The sequence below is a fragment of the Lolium perenne genome, chromosome 5 (assembly GCF_019359855.2).
Source record: "Lolium perenne isolate Kyuss_39 chromosome 5, Kyuss_2.0, whole genome shotgun sequence".
Taxonomy (NCBI): Eukaryota; Viridiplantae; Streptophyta; class Magnoliopsida; order Poales; family Poaceae; genus Lolium; species Lolium perenne.
This window is the reverse complement of record NC_067248.2, coordinates 261497588-261505475: the sequence shown is the minus strand read 5'-3', so window position 1 is coordinate 261505475 and position 7888 is coordinate 261497588. Positions and strand designations below refer to the sequence as shown.

Genomic DNA, 7888 nt, shown 5'->3' with positions numbered 1-7888 from the left:
GAGTGTGCTTTTAGAAGCGGTTGGGCCACAACTCGAAAACCTTTCAGCCAACCAAATAAACCGTTTCGTTTCTCACAGCCAAGGAAAAAAATAGCGTGCTATAACAAAAAAGCGTTGGCTAAAAAATACGCTATTACGTTGAAATGATGTAACGTGACATATCCAAAAACGCTACATCGTAACGCTGAAATAGCGCGCTATTTTTTCCCATGCTCACAGCTCATGCAGAAGAGCAGGGTGCAGGTTACCAAAACGCGTCGTAGCAGAATTCAGTGGAAGACGATATCTCTTTGGTGGGGTTTACACTGTTTTGAAAGCGAGCACAGGTGCCTAGGTGATGCAGTCATGTTTCCTTTTGTACGGTAGCAGCCGCCTCACTGTCTCCGTGGTACAGTCATGTTTTTTTGTACGGTAGCAGCTGCCTCACTATCTCAGTACTGTTCGAGTGTACCCAGAAAGTCCTACCCTGACCTGGGTATATCTTTTCGCGTCCGCATGTGGACACCGTATCCCACCAGGTCCAGGTCTCATTGACGGATGTATGTAACTCGTCGACAGAACTTGAAATATATATTCTAATGAGGCTTTTTACGGTAGGATAAATAAATACCAACGTTCATCCAACAGATTAGACAGTTTAGACTTACCAATACTCGTTGATTAAAGTGCTCCCTCCGTCACCCATCTCGGTAGGAAAGCTTGGAGTGCATATTATACCAAGGTGGTTTGTAAGAGCATCTCCACCGGCGGTTCCTAAATAGACGTCGGCAGGGGTGTCGGCACTGCCGTACAGGAGGCGGTCGGCATAACATCCTTTATTTGAGGATGATGCTTCCACACCGGCGCCCCCATAGTGTGGCCTCAATAGAAATATAAATTTAAAATGATATTTAAAAATCGAAATTTATACGAAATTATACAAAATTTATATAAAAGTAACTCGAATTTAAACCTAAATAAAACTTAAAATTAATCCTAATCTACTGGCCGTCGGTTGGAGCGCGCGACGGGCCTGCTTCGTCGTCGTTCTTCGCCTTTGCCGCCTGCGTCCGTGCCCGCTTCTCGTCCCTTGCTTCGCGCATCTGGCGGTGGAGCATGGCGGCTGGCGTCGCAGGAGCTTGCCGGCGGCGCTGTCCCCGCGCTTCTAGCCTTTGCCGAGAAGTCTCGATCTCGGAGCCCTCGCTAGCTCGCGGGCGAACGCCTCGTAATGGCGATGAGCATTGAGCTCGTAGAGCTTCTGTCGCTCCGCCTCCATGAGGAGGTGTCCCACCTCCTCCGTGGCCGCTCGCTGGCGCGAGATCTCGAGGGCGTGCTTGAGGTTAGCGTCGTTGACGAACTCCCGCTCCTCGTCCTTCAACCTCTGGAAGTGTTGCGCGTTCAGCGACGCCAGGATCGTCGCCTGCTCCGGGTCAGCGGGGGCCTGCGGCTGCTCTCTCCACTTCACCGCCTCCTCCACCGCCTTTGCTTCCACGTCTGCGACGTAGGCCTCGAGCCACGTCGCGAACCGTGGGTCCTCGTCGTCGTCGGAGCTGTACTCCGCGTTGGGCTGCGGCTGCGGTGGTGGTGGAGGCAGCGCGCGGCTGTTGAGGCCAAGCATGGAGTACGTCGTCTTCAGACGACGCGTCATTTTGAGCTGGAGAGGAGAGAATGGAGCGACGGCGGTGGTAGGACCGCGGTGGTGGACGGCGTACGTACGTACTATATAGCGGTGGCAACTACCCGCATTTACGGCGGCGTAGGCGACTGGATGCCGCGTGGCCAGTCGTTGTCCTCGTGGTCGCCTCGGTTTCTGCGTGGGAGACCATTAAATGCCGACGACCAACCTTCCCGCGTCGCGGCCGATGCGAACCGTCGCGTCCTCTCGCTGACAAGGCGTCCCACCCGCGAAAACCGTCGTGTCGCGAGGCGCCAGCGCGCCCGATTCGTGCCCTACGCGAAGGCCCGACACGGGGATGCCGGCGATTCTATTGGGCTTGAAAACTAGCCGGCGCCGTTTGGGGTGCACCGGTGCGAGCCAAAAAACCACGTCAGCCCCCAATATGTTATCGGGACCGCTATCAGGCCCGCAGGTGGAGATGCTCTAATGTTCCTTTGGCGGGTGTGATCAACAAGGATTTTAGCTCGGCCTATAGCCGCGGTGTTCCAAGGCTAAAAAAAGCTATAGCGAGCTAAATTCATATAGACAATTTGCTAAATAATAAAGAAAAAATAATATTTCAGCAACATATAACCATATATAGTATATACATGCATAGCATAGTAATATAGTCACATACATCAATAATTCACAAATGCATAGCATAGCTGTTGGGTTTGTGTCGAATATTTCTATATGTTCCCCAGGAAAAATTGCACGCTGCGTCAGGACTGGTTGTGTATGGACGTGACCTCTGAGATTCATCTAATAGATGTTCATTGACATCGCTGATATATTTATATTTTGATTGAAGTGTTTGGATTGGAGGTAGCATTCTCGCATCTCTCGGGTCGTTCCAGCAGAGTAAGTTTGGTATTTTAGGTTATGTTTTGCCCTGCTCGCCAGACACCTAACAATTGTATCTAGCAAACAGGTACGAAGAGCATGGTGTTTCTTATATCCAAAGGAAATGCCCATGAAATGGTGGAACTTACTGCTTACGCAAGCCTTGTGCTGCCCAAAGATGTACGTGGGCAACCGGTTAGATGCTGTCGACGACACTACCTTATTACCATGGCCTTGACAGTTATTATCCACGGATATTTGTTCATGTCATGATTAAATTAGTTCTTAGGTCTGTGGGTGCAACTTCAGAACAACCCATTAATGGTAGATACTAGCACATGTGCAGATTATTTTTGTCAGTGATGTTGAAATGCAACGGGGATGGTGTTTTGGCACATGGGAGCATATGCTCCCTTTATTTTGAAATGCATGTTACATACATTTTGAAATTTTGAAAAATTGAAATGAAAAATTCGAACGTACATCTTCACGTGCTACACGCTCACAAAGTCATTCCATAAAAATCTGACTTGTCGTGTGACGTGTGTAAAAAAGACAAAATTCAATGCTGAAAATAAGGCTTTTCAGGAGATAAATTTTCTCTTTTTTTACACAGACCACAAAACATATTGGTTCCTCGCGAAACTTGACGAACGTACGTATATTGTGGAGATGTACATGTAGAATTTTTTGTCAAAATTTTTCGACATTTCAAAATATAATTTTTTGAAAGAGGGAGCATATGCACCCGGGAGCCGAATTGAATTTCTGAAATGCAACTGAGTTATTGTGATACGGGCATGAAGGCCTATGTGGAGTCCAATTTCAGAACTCCACCAGCCTAGTTATTTTATTTTATGTAATGGTCATATGTGGTCAATTAGGGTTTTTATTGATTTGAGCCAGTTTGATTTGGGCCTGTCCAAACCAAGGTAGAGAGGCCCACTAGGGGCTAGCCGGCCACCCCCTCATATGAGGGTGGGACGGTTAGGGTTTTAGGGTTAGAACTAGTTTGAGTTGATTCTAGACGCTATCGCGTGTGTACTTGGTGAAGCATCCCTCCGGTGACGGCGCCGCCGTTTATCTATTATCGTTGCTGCGGAGGTTCTTGTGTTCATCAAGGATTGTCGTGCTTTGTTCTTGAGGCGTGGTGATCTCCATCACATTGCTTGCTGGATTTATCCCCTACTTCAGGTTGCGTTCGGCGCGTAATTGGAGGTATCTATCTACCCGGGTTTCTCGCTGTGAAAGATCGAGCAACACCATAGGAGGATCTGCTGGGATCCCCCTTAGCAAGATGATAAGGAATGTTTTCCCGATCTTTCACGATGCACCTTGATGATCCATAGGACCGATAGATCTTGAACTCCCTTGACAGATTCAAGGATACTCAAGTACACATGATTACCCTTGACAACTCAAGAACTCTCATATCTTTATTGATAGATACCTAGATGAACATCCGAGACGCCGTCAAGGAGCCAACCCCGCAGGGCTGGTGATAAGCTTCAGGATTACAAGATTCAACCAAAGCTAACCCTAACCCTAGCCGTGCCCTCTCCTTATATGAGTGAGAGGTGTCCGGCCATCCCCTATTGGGCCTAACCTAATTTGACTTGGACATGCCCAAGTCAAACAGACACAACTTAAAAACCTTAGATGGCCCACCACATGACCTGGCTACATTATTCACTAATAATAATACTACGATACAATAATGGTACAACCTTAGACTTAATCCTCGTATCAATGGATGTCCTAGTGTACCAGGCCTGGATATCCATATCAGATTGTTGCCACGTTAGGCGCCGCCGCCGTTGCTTCGCCCGCGCCGGCGAAAATGCTGAGGACAGCGCGGTCTCCATGACGCGCCTCCCGCGTCCGCACTAGCGTAAATCTGTTCTCGAAATTGGTTTTTCTTGGATATTCTTTTTTCAGTTCTTCCTCTGCTCCAAACGTAAATCTGTGTATGAAGCTCACTTGGTATATCATAGGATTTCATATGTAATTCGGGTTTGCCATGCTGTGCACCATCGTAGTGACGATGGGAGACTCGTTATCCATGTGAAAAATGCCTCTGTCAATTTTCAGCATGTTGTTCCTCTGTTGATCATATGCGAATATATATGTTTTTCTTATCGTGTATCGAACTGAGAATTAACGATACATGCATGCTTCATTTTACAAACTATTCTTTTATTTAAATAGCCATGTAACTATTCTTTTATTTAAGATCTGCGAATTTACTGATTATTTTTGTGCTCATTTTTTTCTTCTATCTAACTGTAGACTCACGAGGAGATTTGGGGAGTTAATGTGTACTACGAAGATGTTGATAAAAAAAATAAAGTTATGGAAACAACAATAAAAAGATCTGACATCTCCTATCTGGAATTGGTCAGTATGATTGAAAGTGTTGGCTTCAGTATCGCATTTGATTACCTCTACTACAGGGTAAAAAATGCCCATGACAGAGCACAACTTGTTCCCATCGAGCATGCACCTGAAGTGGAGAGAATGATATCCCTGCACAATAATGAGAAGAAGATCAACCTGTATGTGTTTAGGGAGAAACCCAACGTTGATATTGCAACACCAGGGTCTCAGAGTGTTGATGAAAGCGGATCCAATAGAAAGAAGCGAGTGTACACTGTCTCAGGTTTTATCCTTTCATCCCAAATCTCCATCGCACATCACCTTCAATACATACTTTAATAAATATTTCCCCGTTCACATTTTAATGCATGCTTTAACTAATCAACTATTTGGATTAACATGCAGTTAGGGATGCATCAATTGAGGACCAAGATTCAAACGAAACAGAAGATACAAATTTCTCCTCCATGAATGGTACGCAATTAAGTACATCAATTATTAACCAGGTTTCAGAGTCGTGCACATTGCTAATGCTATGTCCATTTATTGTTTACATGTTTAGTAGAGAAAGGATCTGTTACGAGGAATAGGGTGGATACTTTACATGCTTACATAAAAAAAAATGGAAAAGCCAGATCTGGTAATTTATTTTGACATTAAAGATATGTCGACCATTTGCTATAATGCAGAAAAAATTTGATTGCTGAATCGGTGCAAATGGTAACCCTGATACAGGAACTGAAGAATAATCTAGCACTCCAGTGTGTGAAGATGACATGTGCCCCCTTACTGAATGGCCTTCCCATGCTCGCCACTACCGCCCGAAACTACAGGACGGTACTAGTTTTTTTACATGTATGTCCTCATTTCTTACAATGTACTACACAATAATACAATTCTTTGTGTATGTTTTGGGCTGTAGACCCTGACACACCCAAGGACAAAGGAAGAGGTGTACTGAAAGGTTTGAAAGCAAGTAAGAATCGTCATGTCAATGGAGCTGGAAAGCTAAATATTGCATTCTCTGATAAATTGGACGGCACAGTAGGAATGGACAACCGTTCATTCAAGGATGACATAGTTATCATAATGAAAAGAAGGTTACCAATTATTGGAGTGAGGAGGTGGGCGGACATTCACCCTGACATCCATTGACTCATAGTTTCAGATATGTTGGTGAGTACAACCTTTCTCACATGTGTTATCTTATTTTTCCGTCCATAATGAACTACTAAAGTCTATACGTTTGTTGTACGCATTACAGGACAGATATGATCTGGAAGATGCACCTGAAACAGAAGAGAAAATTCTAAAAATTGCGAAAGAGCGATACAGAGGCTGGCGGGCATCTCTAAGCAGCACCTACAAGGCATACAAAAAAGATGATACAATAATGGAAAATATACCAGAAGATTTACAACCGGAAGAGTGGGAATGGATGATTCAGTACTTTGGCACTGATCAGAAATTGAAAGTTATCTCTATGCTCACAGTTTGTGAATTGTGTACTATCATGAAATGGCTTGTCTCACTCTTTTCTTATCACTGAATGTGTGGCTTGTCTCACTCTTTTCTTATTACTGAATGTGTAGGAACTCAGCCAAAAGAACTCGGATAACCGGAAGAAACTCAAGACAAACCACAGAGCTGGATCAAAATCCTACTCTCAACTGAGTTTTGAGAATGTACGAGCCTACTCACTCTGCATGATTCGCTACTCACTATGCTTTAATGTTTGTAGCATCTAATCGTTGCACTACTTGCACAAAAATAAGGAAACTGAAGAAGAGCCAGACTGTATTGCTCTCTGGAAAATCACCCACTGCAAGAATGGATCATGGACTACCGAAGAGTCCAAAAAAGTTTACGTGAGTATACTGACTTAGAAGCTACTGTAAACTTACTTAATGTTGTTCATCGTGTATGGTTGTTCATCTGATGTGAGTGTTGTTTCCGTAATTAGGAAAAAGCATGTCAAGACATTGAAAACAGAGAAACTGAAACTGGAGATTCAGTTTCTGTTGAATAAAGAATCAATATTTTCCGGACTGCATATAAAGAATCGGTGAAATGCAAGTCATCGCAGCCTCGTGGGTTTGGATACATGGCCAAACTGCCAACTAGGTCTGAAAGGATTAAGTTTCAGATTGAAGAGCAAGCTCGTGCTACCCAAAAGGTAAACTCAGAGCTCAACCAGCAGGTCACGGAATTAAAACAGAAGTTACAAGATGAATGTGATACTATGGACCGAGAGGATTAATGTAGAGCATGCTCAGAGGGAACAACTTGAGGAGAGGTTAGAGGAAGAGCGTGTTGAAAGGGAAAGAATGATTTTTTTTCGATAAAGGATGCTTTATTACTTTGAAAAAGCAATTACATCCAGCCTCTGCATAACCAGGATGCACACAGCCGTTTATATGTCTCGAGTCAACAGATAAAAGAAAAGGCGAAATACATATCGGAGCGATGAATCATATAACGCCTAGGATGTGGGTGGTGCTCTAATCCGTAAACTATGCTGCCACCCATGTAGGGAAAAAGTATCCCTCGCCGTAGCCTCTAACCGTGTACAGACCTCCGTAAACAGCTCTCGGTTCTCCACTCGCTGAAGAGGTAACCACGAACGGAGAATACCTGTACATCTGTAGATGACCTGCAAAATTGAACAATTTTTATCATTAAAAATCTTGTCATTTCTACATAGCCAAAGTGCCCAGATAACTGATAGCGCCCCCACCCTAAGGAGCAACTTAAACCTTGAACCAATACCATGAAGCCAATTACCAAAGATATTGGCTACACTAGTCGGAGGATACAGGCTAGACGTTACTTAGATGATCGACCATATAGATCTCGCAAATTGGCATTGGAAGAATAGGTGTTTAATAGTTTCATCATGATGACATAAAACACACCGTGTACTCCCATGCCAATTTCGCTTAACAAGATTATCTTTGGTGAGGATGACCCCTCGACGAAGATACCATCCAAAAAATTTAATTTTTAATGGTATTTTCATCCTCCAATTTT

The 7888-nt window shown here is 44.2% G+C and overlaps 1 pseudogene; it reads left to right on the top strand.

Annotated features, from left to right (window-relative positions):
- Nucleotides 1-1207: 1207 nt before the first annotated feature.
- On the top strand, nt 1208-7203 carry LOC139831838 (uncharacterized; annotated as a pseudogene).
- Nucleotides 7204-7888: the final 685 nt, after the last annotated feature.